Raw genomic sequence first — 16155 nt, forward strand, 5'->3', positions numbered from 1 at the left:
TACCTCAGCACCTTTGAAAAAGCAGCTCAGTTGTGGGGGCTACCTGAAGATAAATACATGCAGTATTTATCAAACCTGATTAAAGGGGAATTGGCTGAGGTATACCAATATTTCCCCTCAGACAGGCCCGTCACCTATGCTGAATTCAAAGAAGCAGTGTTTAAAAGATTCAGACTGGGGCCTGATCATTTTAGAAAGCTTTTCAGAAACTGCCAGATACAGACAGGGAGGTCTTTTGTGGAACTGGGAGCAAAGTTGATGGATATATTTGGAAAGTGGATGAGTAGTGCCAAAGCTCAGTCAGTGGAAGAGGTGAAAAGCCTCATGATACTGGATCAATTATACCATCAGTTACCACCAGAAATAAGGCTCCTGGTCAAAGACCGTTCCCCTACATCGGTGCAGGAGGCCGCAGAGATGGCGGATCACTTTGCCTCCAATAGAACTGGCTGGGTGGGGAAAACATCAAGAGAGTTTAAACCCAGACCATATAGTGCTGGCAGAAGGGATGTGGTACCACAGCGAGTGAGTCCTCCATTAAAATCTGAAGGGCACAGGACACCCCAGAGTGGATCTGTGTACCCTAAAAGTGAGGAGAAATTATGCTACAAATGTGGTAGACCAGGGCACCTACGTTTTCAATGTGAGGTTGCCAACCCCAGTAGTAATCCTGCTCAGACAAGGGCAGTGAAAACAGAGCCCAAGGCTTTAGAAACAGCGAAAAACGTTCAGTTTTGCCAGATAAACTGGACAGAAGTAACAGACCTTGATTCAAGTCTGAGAGAGGAAGTGAGAGTACAAGGGGCAAATTATTGGGCATTGCTTGATACTGGTGCCGCTCAGACATTACTGAGGCCAGATTTAATAAAATCTGAGGTAATATTACCTCAGGAAACTGTGACTATCCAAGGAGTGAGGGGTCAACCAGAAAGTTTGCCTGTGGCCCTGGTGGAAATGACTTGGAGAGGCCGAGAGGGCCGATATAAAGTAGGCATTAATGCCCAGCAACAAGAACCAGTAATACTGGGAAGAGATGTAATGGGCGCCCAAGGAAAGATCTATGTAGTGACCAGACAGCAAATTGGCAGAGAAAAAGAAGCCATATTAAGGGGGGCTGAAACAAACAGGGTGGAATCTGTTAACCAGCCTCAGGTCACCATAGCAACCACTAGCAGGCCTGCTGAAGAAGACAGACTGTATCAAGTGGTCTCTGGGGAAGAAGCAGATCAATTCAGGGAAGAGCTGCATAAAGATATAAGTCTGAAGCAGATAAAGGAACAAGCGCTGACCCAACAGATTCCTTTCACTGACGAACTGAGGAATCAAGTTGTGTGTGAGAATGGGATTTTATATAGACTGTGGATGCCTGCTGAGAGAAAGGATGAATGTGAACCAGTGAAGCAATTGATAGTACCTAGCAAATACAGAACCAGATTGCTAGAGGTAGCCTACGATGTCCCATGTGCAGGACATCTGGGAATAAAAAAGACCAAGAGGAGATTGGCTGCACATTATTATTGGCCAAATATCTCCACGGATGTAAAACAACATTGTCTATCTTGTGGAATATGCCAAAAGGTGGGAAAGAGTGGAGTAAAGACCAAGGCACCCTTAAAGCCCCTTCCTATAATTGGACAACCATTTTATAGAGTGGGAATAGATTTGGTGGGCCCTTTTTCCAAACCCACAAGGCATGGCAAGAAATATCTAGTGGTGGTGGTGGATTTTGCCACCAGGTACCCAGACGCAGAAGCATTGAGATCTGTAGAAGCCCCTGTAGTAGCAGAGGCTTTATTAAAAATCTTTATGAAGCTGGGTTTCCCTCATGAAGTGCTGACAGATCAAGGCAGTGTATTCATGGGAGAAGTGATGCAATGTATGTGGAAATGTTGTGGTCTAAAACATCTAAAGACCACTACTTACCATCCTGCCACTAATGGGCTAACTGAGAGATTCAATGGAGTTTTGAAGGGCATGATAAGAAGCTATGTTCAAGATCACCCACAAGACTGGGATGAACGTTTGGGATGCTTCTTATTTGCATACAGAGAAGTCCCTCAGGAGTCAACAGGCTTCTCACCCTTTGAACTCATGTTCACTAGAAAAGTGAGGGGACCTTTGGAACTGCTAAAAAATTCATGGGAAGGAACTCTGGGAGAGTACAAAACTTCTGTAGTAGATTTTGTATTGGAATTCCGCAATAAATTAACATCAATGATGGAAGTAGTGAAAGAGAATTTGAGTCATGCACAGGAGAAGCAAAGTTACTGGTATGACAGAACAGCCAGAGAACGTGTGTATGATGTGGGAGATTTGGTTATGGCGTTCATACCCAGGAAACATGACACATTACAGGCTAACTGGGAAGGACCATATACCATCAGAGAAAGGCTTGACACAGTGACATATGTAATCACCACAGACCAATTAAACAAAAGCAAAGTGGTTCATGTAAATATGTTAAAGCCTTACCATACCAGGGATGCAAAGGTGTTGCAAGTTACCTTATTCCCTGAGGGAAGTGGGCCTGAACTTCCAGATTTGGTACAGGAAAGCAAAGACAAAGGAGGGGTAGATCAAGTGGAATGGTCAGAGGAGGTGAAGGAGGAAGTAAAAGAGGAGATTCTGAGAGTTTTGAAAACCTATAGGAATCTCTTTAGCAACAAACCTGGCCGAACCAGTATAGTTATACATTCCATTGATACTGGAGATCATGCCCCAATCAGATCTGTTCCGTACCATGTGAATGGGAAAGTTTTGAATGAGATCAAAAAGGAGGTGGAAGAGATGCTGGAATTAGGAGTGATCAGGGAATCCATCAGTCCCTGGGCCTCAAGTATTGTCCTGGTTCCAAAAAAAGATGGAATGACAAGGTTTTGCATTGATTATCGGCTAATCAATAAAATTACTGTCCCAGATGCATATCCTATGCCTAGGGTAGACGCTATGTTAGAGTTATTGGGGGCAGCAACCATTATCTCTACACTAGATCTCTGTAAAGGATTTTGGCAAATGGAACTAGACGAGCAATCCAGAGCCAAAACTGCTTTCAGTACACCAGATGGGTTATATGAGTTTGTGACCTTACCCATGGGACTAAGGAACTCACCAAGTTCATTTCAGAGGCTAATCAATACTGTGTTGGGAGGCATGTCAGATTTTGCAGTGGCCTATATCGATGACGTGGCCATTTTTAGCAAGTCGGTGCCTGAGCATGTCCAACACCTGACAACAGTATTGGAGGCCTTAAGAAAAGCAGGCCTCACAATAAAAGCTAAGAAATGCCAGTTTGGACTAAAGGAAGTAATCTATTTAGGACATAAGGTGGGGAGTGGGAAAATCACCCCCTTATGGAGCAAGGTGGAGGCAATACAAGTGTGGCCGATCCCCTTAACCAAAAAACAAGTAAGGGCATTTCTGGGTGTGGCTGGATTTTATAGGAAGTTTGTGAGAAATTTTGGGGAAATAGCAACCCCCTTGCATGAATTGACCAAGAAGAAGTGTTCTGAGCGTGTGGTATGGACGGATGAATGTCAGAAGGCTTTTGATCTGCTGAAGCAAGCCTTGTGCCAAGGACCCATATTAATAGCACCAGACTATGAGCAACCATTCATCGTGGCTACAGATGCGTCAGACCTCGCGCTGGGAGTCGTCTTGCTGCAGGAGAGAGAAGGCACCAGACATCCAGTGGCATACCTGAGTCGCAAGCTGACGCCGAGGGAGAAAAACTATTCGTCGATCCAGAAGGAGTGCCTAGCGGTCGTGTGGGGACTGAACAAGTTGCGCCCATACGTGTGGGGACGAAGATTCACAGTGACTACGTATCATCGGGCCTTGTTATGGTTGCAGACTATGAAAAACCATAACACTATGCTGCAGAGGTGGTCCTGGGCCCTACAGGACTATCAAGTGGACTTCCAGTTCATCAAAGGCAAGGACAATGTACTGGCCGATGGACTTTCCAGGCAAGTGGCTGGGACTGCAGTGACGTGACCAAACAGAGGAACAAAGAAAGACATTTTCCCCATAAAGACTTTTATTTGTTAACGCGACGTATAAATCCTGGAACAGGAATAATACTCTGCAGTTGTTTAAGGGGGGGGGAAATGTGATGTTCCTATATATTAGTGTATATATGGTAAGTGCTGGTTGTTTAGAGTATACATGGTAAGTAGTGAAAGAGGAGGGGGCGTGAATGGGCAATAGAATGCTTGATGATTGGCTGAATGTTTAAAATGGCTGACAGTATAAATGAAAGGATGACAGGTAAATCTGGGTGAATGTGAGGTGGTAAATTGTGGAATCTGGGGGGGAGAAGAGAAAGAGTGGATTGCTTGGTGGGGTTTGAGAGTTGTTTGCCAGGAGAGAGTGAAGAAGGAGGGAGGTGGAGTTTGGATTAGTATTGAGTAAAACCATATGCTTATGTGCCTTAAGAAGAAATCTTGTTAATCTTGTTAGCTTTGTTATCTGTAATAAATACTTAATTTGGTTTACCAAAGGCCTGATCCTTGGCTGGGGTTTCACAGACCAGAAGGGAGGGTAAGGTAATGACCAAGGCTGAAGGGGAACTGTAACAAATGGTGGCAGCGGTGAAGAGAATAACAATACCAGTATTCAGAGTCTCTGGGAATACTAGTATTAGGACGTGACTGGTGGTTGCCTAGCAGGGGGATCTGTTGAGATCTGTGCTAGAGCGGATAGGTAAACCATAAGAGAGTGCGGTCCGGACTGGTGGAGTCCCTGGTGGTGCCTAGTGACAGGCAGTAGCCACGCGCAGGTAGGAACCTGACAGGGAGAGCCAGGGAAGGACGCATCACAGCGCCCCCATCCCCTCTTTTTCTCAGCTCTTTCTATGGAAATGAGCACTTTATGTCTGCTTCACACTGGAGGACATTAATAATTTTTTTTGTTTTACTTTTAAAAGATGATTTTGGATGTTTTATTGCTTGTGAACTTCTCTTACATTCTACGCAACATTATATCCATTGGTTTTCTAACTTATTTACCACAACCAAAGTAGACATAAGCAAGTGCTAGGTTAAACACCTAGGTCCATCTACCTCTCCTAAACGACATCCTTAACACAGAATTTGCACCTAACTTTAGCAATGCTATCAAGCATGAAGCAATGTTTATGTGACATTTTAGATAAGGGAGAAACATATCTAGGGGAAAGTTAACAGGAATTTGCATGGGGTACCAGTTCCTACAATTGCAGGATTTTATCCAGAGTTTACATATATTGTTCCACACTATGAGATCATTAACTGATTTTGATGCTTGCCCTTAGGCTCAGGGAGCAAAAGGAAGTGCCCCTCTGTTATATAGCCTGTTTCTGAACTTTCAGTACAGACATTTTAGAGCTTTAAAAAGTTGTAGGAAGGTAGACTTGGGCAGCTCTGTTGATCCACATGACTGGGAGACAGGAACACTTATCAGTACCATGACCCAGGAATTGCCCTTTAGGTTGGTGTCTTAGCATCTGATGCCTCTAGAGCAGCCTTTTCCAACCTTTGGGTCCCCAGATGTTGTTGGACTACAATTCCCATCAGCCCTGGCCAGTGGTCAGGAATTATGGGAATTGTAGTCCAGCTGCATCTGGAAACCCAAAGGTTGGGAAAGGCTGCTCTAGAGGCACAAAAGAGTTCCAAACATGCTTCAAACAGTTGTTGAAAGGTATAAAACCACTACAGCCTACTACACACATGGTGAACTGGATAATTATATTTGGGGTTTTGCGACAAGACAGCTACTAATCCCAAGGCACCTGGTTGGCCACTGTGAGAACAGGATGCTGGACTAGATGGGCCACTGGCCTGATCCAGCAGGCTTTTCTTATGTTCTTATGTTCTTAAGGTCTCCTCTGTTGGTAATCCTGGGTATTCTTCTAGGAGGTTAAGGTCACAGGCCACACAGAGACTTTGCGTTGAACCTTTTAGTTGCAGCTAAGCTAGAGCACTTGGAGCTTCCCAACTTCTGTTTAAGGAAGATCTAGGACAAACCCTTCATCAAAAAGACCACCCATCATCTACAGAAGCCAAATGACAGACAGACCAACTCTTTTAAGCTATATGACAGAGATGGCAAACCTTAGCTTCAGGGGCCAAATGTGGTCAGGCCTTTCTATGTGGCCCTTCAAACTCTCCCCTAGGCCATCCCCTTCCACAGTCAGACTCCTTACCAGCCCTATTTGCACCCTACTTGAGTATTTTTGCCGGGCTGGAGTGTGTCCTTGAATTTTGATAATGCTTCTTGGTTGCTTGAATGGATAATAGAAGGAATGTGCAAGTGTGTGTAAAAGCTACCCGAGAGTACAAAAGTAAACATCACATTCATTGCTCTGCCCCATTCTGCAGAGAAAGCCCCATTCTACAAGTGGAACAACTCATGGCTCTCTGGATCCAATCCCTTGCATTTCAATACTTCCTTAATCATTCAAACTGGTATCACCTATTGACATAGTGAAAACCACAGTACTTGCATAGCCTAAAAATGTAAATGTACTGCCTTCAAGTCGATTTCGAGTTATGGCGACCCCATGAATAGGGTTTCATGGTAAGCAGTATTCAGAGGGGGGTTACCATTGCCTTCCTCTGAGGCTGAGAGGCAGTGACTGGCCCAAGGTCACCCAGTGCGCTTCATGGCTGTGTGGGGATTTGAACCCTGGTCTCCCAGGTCATAGTCCAGCACCTTAACCACTACACCACACTGGCTAAATTACATTGCCTTGAGTGCTACATTAATCACTGCGAACTGAAAGCAAATTTAATTGTCAAAGTTTAGACAATAGCAGAGATGCTACTACATTTGCCTGAAATTGCCTGTATCTATTAACACTTCTTTCTACAATGGACAAGAGCCATGAAGTAGGTTAAAATGTTATATTCATGAGAAGCCTATCATTCTCTAGATGTTCTTGGACTCTCAACTCCATTCATCCCAAGCCAACATAGTGAATGGTCAAGACTGATGGCAGCTGCTGTCCAGCAACTTCAGGAAGGCTACAAGTAACCTTCCTCTGCTTTAGGGGGTAGCTGATCCAATAAGATATTCAACTACGTTATGACATTTTAACAAATTGCTAAATGATGATATAAATAAGTTTTATCTTCTATCTCCTGGTTGAGTTTTCAAAGTATAGTAGTTAGAAAAACATATCCTTAAAATATACAGGTGGGCCCGCTTATACGGCAGGTTCCGTTTGAGGACTGCCGCCGTAAAGCGGAAATCGCCATAAAGCGAAACCCATTGAAAATAATGGGGTGTGTCACGCGAAAATGTCGCAAAAGCGCAAAAACGGCCTTAAAACGGGGAATTTCCCCTCATTGAAAACCGCCGCATCAGCAGAACGCCGGAAAACGGAACGCCGGTAAGCGGGGCCCTACTGTATGGAACACTCCAGTCACTATTATGTGAATCACTGTGTTTTATGACTCTCAATCCAGAAAGGTATATAAATACCAGTCTCAGCTTTTGTGTATTCAAGTCAGTGCAGCTTCTCACATGTCTCACAGCTAAAATATTTGCAGCAATACTTGACTGGATAAAAGCCACAGCTGCTTATATAAAAGTATGAATACATATTTATTCGCTGAGCTTTGCAAAACAAAGTACATTTTAAGCAGAAAAAAGGAGAAACATCACTTTACCTAATTATTTTTAAAATTATTATTTAGTAATCACCTTCCACACACATCTCAAGGTGATGTACAAAATGCAACAACTAAAAACAGTTTCACACACACACAATAACAGATAAAAAAACAATACCACCAATGGTAGAGACTTATTCATCCAGCTGGAAAGGCTTGTTGGAACAAAAATTTCTTCAATTGTTTCCAGAAAGGGTAGATAGTGGGCATCTGCCTTATCTCAACAGAAACACTGTTCCACAGAATAGGGGCAGCAGACACACTAAAAACCCTGCTCCAGGTTACTGTGGAGTGGGTTTCTGAGATCTTTGGAACATGCAAGAGAAGTTCTCGCGTAGACCACAGTGACCTAATAGGTATCAAAGGATTAAAGCAGTCTCTTTCAAGCAACCTGGTTCTGAGCTGTACAGGACCTTATATATCAAAGGATAAAATAGAAGAAAGTGAGATGTGGGGAGGAAAGCAGATCCAATATGAACAGATAGGAGCAAAAATGGGGGGGGTCCCCTAAGCTTGCAATCTTCTGCCACACTGTCCAACTGATTTCTCAGGCTGTTTTAAGATGTCAGATGTTGGAGCAGGTAAACCCTTTTTAGGCTCAAGGACTCTCTCACATCTCCTACTCCTGGGCTAAAGATACAGCCACTGACTACCTTAGAATGCTTAGGTGCCCTTTAGATGCAGCCATGAGTGACACCACATGGAGATGCAACCATACAGGTAGGGCTGATCACTGAATCTTCTCCAGGAAAATTACATTCCAAGACCCACATGATCAGCCCTACCCACACAGTTTCATTATTCAGTTATTACACAGTTTCATTATTCAGACACAACCCATAACTATATCAGATCACCTCTGGGAAAAGCAACTCTAGCTTGCTTACTTCAAAAGGACACAAAATACTAATAATTCAGAATCAAGCACCAAGAGTAATAAAAAGAAAAAAGTAGTGGGACCCATTTGCTTTTTCCTTTTATTTATTTATTATTAAACTTACATCTTCCCAGAAGGAGCCCAGAACAGGACACTCTAACATCTTAAAACATCTTAAACAGACTTTAAAATATATCAAAACAAAACATCTATAAACACATCTTTTTAAAAAAGCTTCAAAAACATCTTAAAAAGCAATTCCAACACAGACACCTTCTGGGATAAGGTCTCTACTTAGAAGGCTTGTTGAAAGAGGAAGATCTTCAGCAGGCATGGAAAAGATAACTGAGATGGCTCCTGTCTAATATTTAAGGGGAGGGAATTCTGAAGGGTAGGTGCCACTACACTGAAAGCCCACTCACTGCCTATGTTGGGTGGAACAGACTTCCTGATAGGATGGTATCTGCAGGAGACCCTCACCTGCAGATCATAGTGATTGACTGGGGATTATAAGGGGCAAGATGATCTTTTCATGAATGTGTCATCTAGTTATCAGTGTTAAATAGTCCTGTTTAATTTAGCACTTCTTAAAAGGGAATTGTGTGCACATACTACTAGTGTGGATCTGACCTTATGACCATTTTTGCCAAACATTTTGGATCACTGTACTGCATCATGAAAGAATTGTGGCATTTCATGAAGATTATGAGAACATGCAGGACATCAGGGTATCCAACTGGGTGTGCACTGATGCTATCAGCAATAACTTGTATTGCCTTTTAGTCACCATGGAACCAGGTACATAAATATAAACCTAAGTTTGTACTGGTGACAGTAATCAGACAGAATAGAATAACCAATGTGTTACACAGAACAGAAAGAATACTGTTTTCACACACAGCATGTTGTTGCAGCTACAACAGCACAACATTCTTGTGGAAAAGAATGCCTTGCAAGTCTCTACATCACTGAAACTCAATTTAACCGTTTGCTTTTTAAAAAAAATAAAGCTATGCAACATATGCAATACCACACAAAAACGTAGCTAAGGCTGCCATCCTATACAAATTTAACTGGAAGACCCACTGAATACAATGAGCCTTACTCCTAGCTTGAGATGGCTTCTAGGTTCAACGCATAGGATTGCACTGAAAAGCAGGAAGCATTTCAGACTTATTTCTAGTATTTCTACACTGAATTCTCTGATGCCAAAGCAGCATCCAATCAGTGAACATGAAAAACAAAAAAAATCACAACAGTAAAACATTTTTAAAAACCATCGACAGCAATTAAAAGTCATAAAAACATCCACAAAAGAATCCAGTGTGGTGAACCTAAGGAGTTCTAGGTTCAAATTCCCACTCAGCCATGCAATTTACTGGGTGACCTTAAATTATCTCTCAACCTAACTTCTCATTGGCCAGACATACATCAAATGTATACAATTTATTGTTTAAAATACTTTAAAAACATTGTTCAGACTCAATACAAAGCAGCTTACAAATGATCTAAAAATACAAAATAGTTGAAATTTAAAACCAAATCCTGCTGACTAAAACAGCAGCACTAAATATCTTCCTGAAGGGCAAGATTTTAAGTCAGCCATTAAAACACCAACAGAGACACAGCTCAAGGTGCTGCCCAAAGGTAAGTTGTCAGGCCATCACAGTAAGCCAAAAGTAAAGTCTTTCCAAAAACTAACTGTGCAGAGAAAGGTGATATATGGAGATGATCCCAAAGGTAGATAGGACGTAAACTATATAGGGCTTTTAAAAATATATTGAACTGGATACAGATTTAGGCAACTAATGGAGCTGAGTCACAGTAAAATACTCTATGCAGCTAGCTCTTCCCTAGCAACAGCTTCCAAACCAACTTCAAAAGTAATCCCACTTAGAGCACAATGTAATAGTCAATACATGAAGCTACCAAAGCATGAATGACTGAGGCCAAACCTTTGTCAGTGAAGCAGTTGTAGATGGTTCACCAGCCAGGGCATCCCAGGCAGAAATCTAGAATCCAACTATTAGAATACAACTGAGAATCTTAGAGCAAAACAAGGACCCTGGGCTACATACTGTCCTTCAGAGCAGACTTCACCAACCTGGTGCTCTCCAAATGTCTTGGACTACAACTCCCAACCAGCATGGTCAATGGTCAGGAATAATGGGAGATGCAGTCCAGCAACATTGGGAGGGCCACAGGTTCTTCATACCTGATGTACAGTGATGGCCCCATATAAACAAACCAACCTCTTCATCACCCCCTCCCCGTAGATTCCAGTTGTGCCTTTATGAGAACTGATAAAGGAGCATTAACTTAAAAACTTCAATATAAATGATATTTCTTAAGGGCCAAGTCTATTACAAACAACTTGCCTAATTCCAAAAGGGCAACACACACAGACACACATCCTGTGAGCCCAAAAAGTTGCAGTATGGGGTAAAAACCCATGCACCCAGGATATGAATGCTGAAATTGCTAGACCAGCAATTCCACAACCTCTAAAGTGGCAAAACATAACTTCCAGATTACTTTTGTGAACACCTGGCTCACATATTTATTATAAATTGTTATGTGACTAGCAGACCAGTCCCGTGAATGAATAGTAGGCCAGTCCTTATGAATGTCCAGAGTAGGAAATAACCTGTGCACCATCCCTAATTTCAGTGCAAAATACATTTGCTTCTTTTCCATCTTGCTTTTAAGTATTAAATTACTTCCATAATCATCAACACAGATGGACCAAATTGCTTGTGCCTTATGCAATGCTGACCACACAAACCTTTACACATTTTCACCGTTGTATTATTGCCTTGACCTAATACGGGTCTGCTATTATGCCAGTAATCCCTCTATTGCATTACTGCATTAGCACTTAGTAATGGGAGTTATATTTGAGTATACATATATAGGACTGGGCTCTGAAACAAGATAGTATCCACTTTACAGTAAATCAAATATCCCACAACAGTATTATAAAAGCTAGATCTGATTTGTAAACTATTTTATTTAAAAAATGCATTTATCACATATCCAAAAAGGGTAAAAACACCACTTCAGTTCATCATGTGGATCTTTCGCTTCTGCTAGCTAGCACTATAATGGAATTTTTAAAAAGAGGCTTCCATCTATACAAGAGTGCTCTTCTTCACTTCATGGAATATTTGACAATATTTGGCTGCAGACAAATAGGCAGTTATGTCACTGACATCCAGTCCCTGAAATTTAGCAGGCTTGGCTTGTCACTGTTGCAAGTGGGGCAAGTGTAACTCCTGTTTTGTTCTTTTGTTCATATTCCAGAAGGGAGATAGAGTTAGGGTCCTCCAGATGGCTAGGCTTGACTACCTTTACTTGTGATGATCTGACTGACTGCCTTCCTCGCAGACTGATATGTCTTAGGGCGCTTATCTGCCCCTCCTCCTTCCGCCCTTTCCCCTCTTCGACTGTCCAAGAGAAAGGAGACACTTTTGTCTCTGCTCTCTCCCTCCTGAGCCATGAGGGCAACTCCCAAACTTGGGCGTTGCGCCTCCAACTTAGTTAGTTAGAACTAGGTATGACTTTCTATCTACTATGTATTTCTATAAATAAAGTCGCTTTTCTTATTTTACTAAGTCTTAAGTCTCAGTGATCTAAATGCAGGGTAAAACCCTGCTTTCTTAGGTAAACGCACACACTGGCACACAGCATCTCAGATCACTGACAATCCCTGCTAACATTTATACAAATTTACACAACAGTCATGACAAGGAAAATGGGGGGAAATCCGGTGTTGGGGGGAACCCACGGAAGTATGGAGCAAACAGGATAGCACACCAAAAATAGAGAATATGCAGATCAATGAAAAATCAGTGGTAAATCTGAATTCAGAAGAATTCTCACTCATCCCTAATCATAATAAGTTTAATTGTAAGTTGTATGTGTTTTAAATGATTTATACTGCAACAGACTAACATGGCTGCCCCTCTGCAAGTTTTTACCATGACACAGGTACTTGTAGCTGTATGGACTGGTAAATCTTGAACATCTGAAAGGCTGGTTGAGAAGATAAGGACAAAGCATAAATAATTAATAAAACTTATTATTAATTTGGGGGGTTGGTCTTAGACCTCAAAAAGTTGAGTCTCCACAGCAGTCACTATGTGTTTCAATGAAGTCCCTCTCAACCTCAGTTCCTCACTGTAAAATGGAAATATCTTCCTACCTTATATAGTTAATTAAGCAAACTAAAGAATGTGAGATACCCTTTATAGTAAAACAAATGATAATTATCATTTAGTATAAATATTATATTATTTGAGAGAGAAGTCAATAGGCTTTGATTGCCATATAACTGCTTCATAACATGGTGTGAAAAACATAAAAGGTTTAAAATGGAAGCAGCGAAGGTTATCATATGGGATCCAGTAATAAAGGCAAGAAACCCAGCTCCAGTGGATGAAAAGTAGCAGGTTCAACTATTTAGCCATGCTTAATATTGGTCTCTAGCTGTCATCTGTACATATAAATATCCTACCCATCTGGCTCTTGAAAGAAAGCAGAGTCCCAGAAAAAGACTGCCTGGCCACACTGTATCCTCATATTCCCTGTTTTTTCCAAGTTGTGCTTCTAACTCATTCTACTATTTAGACAGCTTTATAAAGAGAAAGGGAAGAAAATCTGCCAGCTCAGCTGCTCCTCAGGAGGACTGAAATCCTAACTTCACTCTTTACAGCTTGACAAAGCCTTCAGCAGCATAGGTACTGCAGCACTGTCTGCAGAATCAGAAAAAGGGCTCCTGCTGGAAGGAACGGCAGGATATAAATAAAAAAATTAATAAAAATTAAAAAAATATGCTGGATTACATTTTGATTGCTACTGTTATAATGAAAAGACCCTTTAGAAAAAATGTTTAAATATGATAAATTGATAAAACTGGTAACTCCAATCACACATGTCAAGGAAATGTGTCTATTTAAGCCTAGGTTGTGATAATAGAAACTATTGCCTATGTTCCAATACAGACACCTGCTCTGACAAAACATCATTTTTCCAAAGTGGTTCCTCAATAAGCTGAAGAGATGCAATTCTGATTTGGGGGGGGGAGCACAAATTGTAAAACTAGTTTCTCATAAGCAAGACAATAATAATCACATTGACATAACTATGCGCCTTGGTGTTATTCACCACTAAATCTGAATCCAAACCCCAAAACCATCTAGCTATGTAGAAGTTTTCAAATCTCTGTACTTGCAACTATGAGCACCACCGTTATGTATTCTGTAATCACAATACAGAAATGCAGGACTGCATACTGGGTCCAAAACTCAGCATCCAAGCAATCTCAGCTTTCAGTTTTCAAGAAAAGCTTGCCCCCCTCATAGCTAAGAAAGATCTGAAAGTAATCTGGGGATGAGAAGGCTAATCAGAATTTAAAGTGGTCAGGGAAAGGGATTCTGTGCCGTATTTAACTTTCTGCCCTCCCCATCTACAAAAAGCAGAACAAAACCAATATATGCAAATCTGCTTGTGATGCATAATTTATACAGGCTACAGAATTCATCCATTTGGTGCAGAATATGAAATATTTTTAGCACTGAACAGACACAGCCAAACTCATAACATGCACCACAAATAATCATAGCATCACACCTTGCAGACTTTAAAAAATGTACTAAATTACCTTTTATATTTTCACAGGCAATAGTACAGTTCTCTGAAAAACATCTCACACCCACAACTATTCAAAATATTACAGGAGGCAGCACATTTACATAACCCTTTTTTGTTTGGGTTCATTTCCCTTTCCCACACCTTTTTTCTAAAACAGACAGCAATAGCTGTGTGCGTAGGAAGGCAATCACGGAGGCAGACTGCTTCATAAATATTGCACATTTGAAAGTATATACCTAGAGAAGTGTATTATGCAGCAGGGTGGGGTGCTTTATAAATAGACTCGTTTATTAATGGTTCTCTGTAAATGATAGGAGAATGCTTTGTGGGAGGAGAGGAATGTGTGCTTATAACCATTATTAATAAATCCTGGCAGACAACAAGGCTTTTCGCCCACCACCATTCCTCAGGGAAAGATATAGACCTCACACTACGTCATCACCAGATTGGGTTGGCATGAACAATGAACACAGGAATCAAGTCCCAAATATCTGGCCACTTTCTACATGTATACTTGAAATATCTCTAGATATTCGAGATTGCAGTGGAAATAACTTCTGTCAAAATCAAATGGGCTTCCCCTCCCCCAAGGAAATGTGTAAAGACTTGCCTATCGGATGTATAGCCATGCATATATACTAGAAGGCTCAACATATTAGCAGATGTGTCTTTAATGAGATCAGTTTAGGAATGTCAGAGAATGTGGTGTTCACTGACATTATACCAATTGCTTACTTTTAAGGCCTCCCACTCTCCCCCCCCCACTGGTAAGGAGAAAAAAGAGAAAAGGGGAGGGGGAATAAGCTCACAACCAAGAACTAAAGACATACACTTGTTACCCTAGGTTTTTTTCCCCTCTGCTGCTCACCCACCCAGGTGTAGAATTTCAGATTGTAAGCTCCGAGGGGCAGCGACCTGCCTTATGTTTTGTTATTCCATCGTGTATGTGTACACATCTTATTTTCCTCCATGTATGTGCATGCATAATGATAAGAACAACAATAAGCTACCAGCAACAGTAAAATTCAAAGTATACATAAACTCCTACGGAGGACGAGGAGAGCCACAGCTATAAAAGACACTAATACCCTCCACTGACATATTCCATTCCCCAAACCAGTTTCCAACAACCCCCCCGTCCTGTTTAACCTGCCAGCTGTTGGCGGGAGCAGGGAGTATCTTTCGCGGAGGATTACAACACACGCACACCCCATTCCCCGCGGACACACACATACACACGAGCGAGCAGGCCGGACGCCTTCCCTTCCCTCTCCCTCCTCCCCGCTGGCTCCCAGGCCCCGAGATCCAGGCGGCGGCCTCCTCCTTCCCCCCGCTCCATCCAGACCTCTAACCACACACCATCCACTTACCCAGCTGCCCGGACGGCCAGAAGAGGAGAGGGCTCTAACTCCGCGCTCCAAAGCGGGCCAGGGAGGCCTGGGCCAGACCGGGCCAAGCTGAGCCGGCGAAGGCGGCCTCGCCTCAGTTCATTCAGACGGGGGAGCCGACGACGGCAGCCACGGCCGCTGCTGTTCCTCCTCGCTGGTCCTAGGGGGGAACCGAGCGCTCATCTCTCCTGCCTGCCGTGTCCCTTACCTACCCACCCAGCGAGCCCGCCCGTCCCCGCTGTTCAGCCGCTCTCCTTTTCCCCTCACAGCAGCAGCGTCGCCACCGCCGCTCGCGCACTCAGCCTCCCGCGCCAGCGAATGAACCTTCTCTCCCTCCCCCCCTCCCCGTTGCTCTGCTTTGATTTCCCTTCCCCCCTCCCTTTCTCTCTCTCTCTCTCCCTCCCTTCCTTCCCCAGCTCCGCTCAATTCCCCTCAGGCGGCTGAGCAACCAAGCAAGGGTCGCGCACGCGCGAAAGAAACACCCAGAGCGCGGGGGACCGTTGGCGGGGGAGGGGGGATGTTGGGAGGGAGGAAGACGTTAAGGGAGGAAGCGCGAGCAAGCTCGCCGCGCGTGCGTCAGCCAGGA

General features: G+C 42.9%; 1 protein-coding gene across 2 annotated transcripts in view; it reads right to left on the reverse strand.

Moving 5' to 3' along the window:
* Positions 1–15910, reverse strand: part of PPM1A (protein phosphatase, Mg2+/Mn2+ dependent 1A) — a 64320-nt gene extending 48410 nt beyond the window's left edge. The window contains exon 1 of one of the 2 annotated variants that reach the window (XM_061612422.1): positions 15552–15909. The gene's annotated coding sequence lies outside the window, so the exon portion shown is untranslated. Of the gene's footprint in view, positions 1–15551 lie in introns of both variants that reach the window. The other variant, XM_061612421.1, reaches the window with a different exon arrangement.
* Positions 15911–16155: the final 245 nt, after the last annotated feature.

The sequence above is a fragment of the Rhineura floridana genome, chromosome 2 (genome assembly GCF_030035675.1).
Source record: "Rhineura floridana isolate rRhiFlo1 chromosome 2, rRhiFlo1.hap2, whole genome shotgun sequence".
Classification (NCBI taxonomy): domain Eukaryota; kingdom Metazoa; phylum Chordata; class Lepidosauria; order Squamata; family Rhineuridae; genus Rhineura; species Rhineura floridana.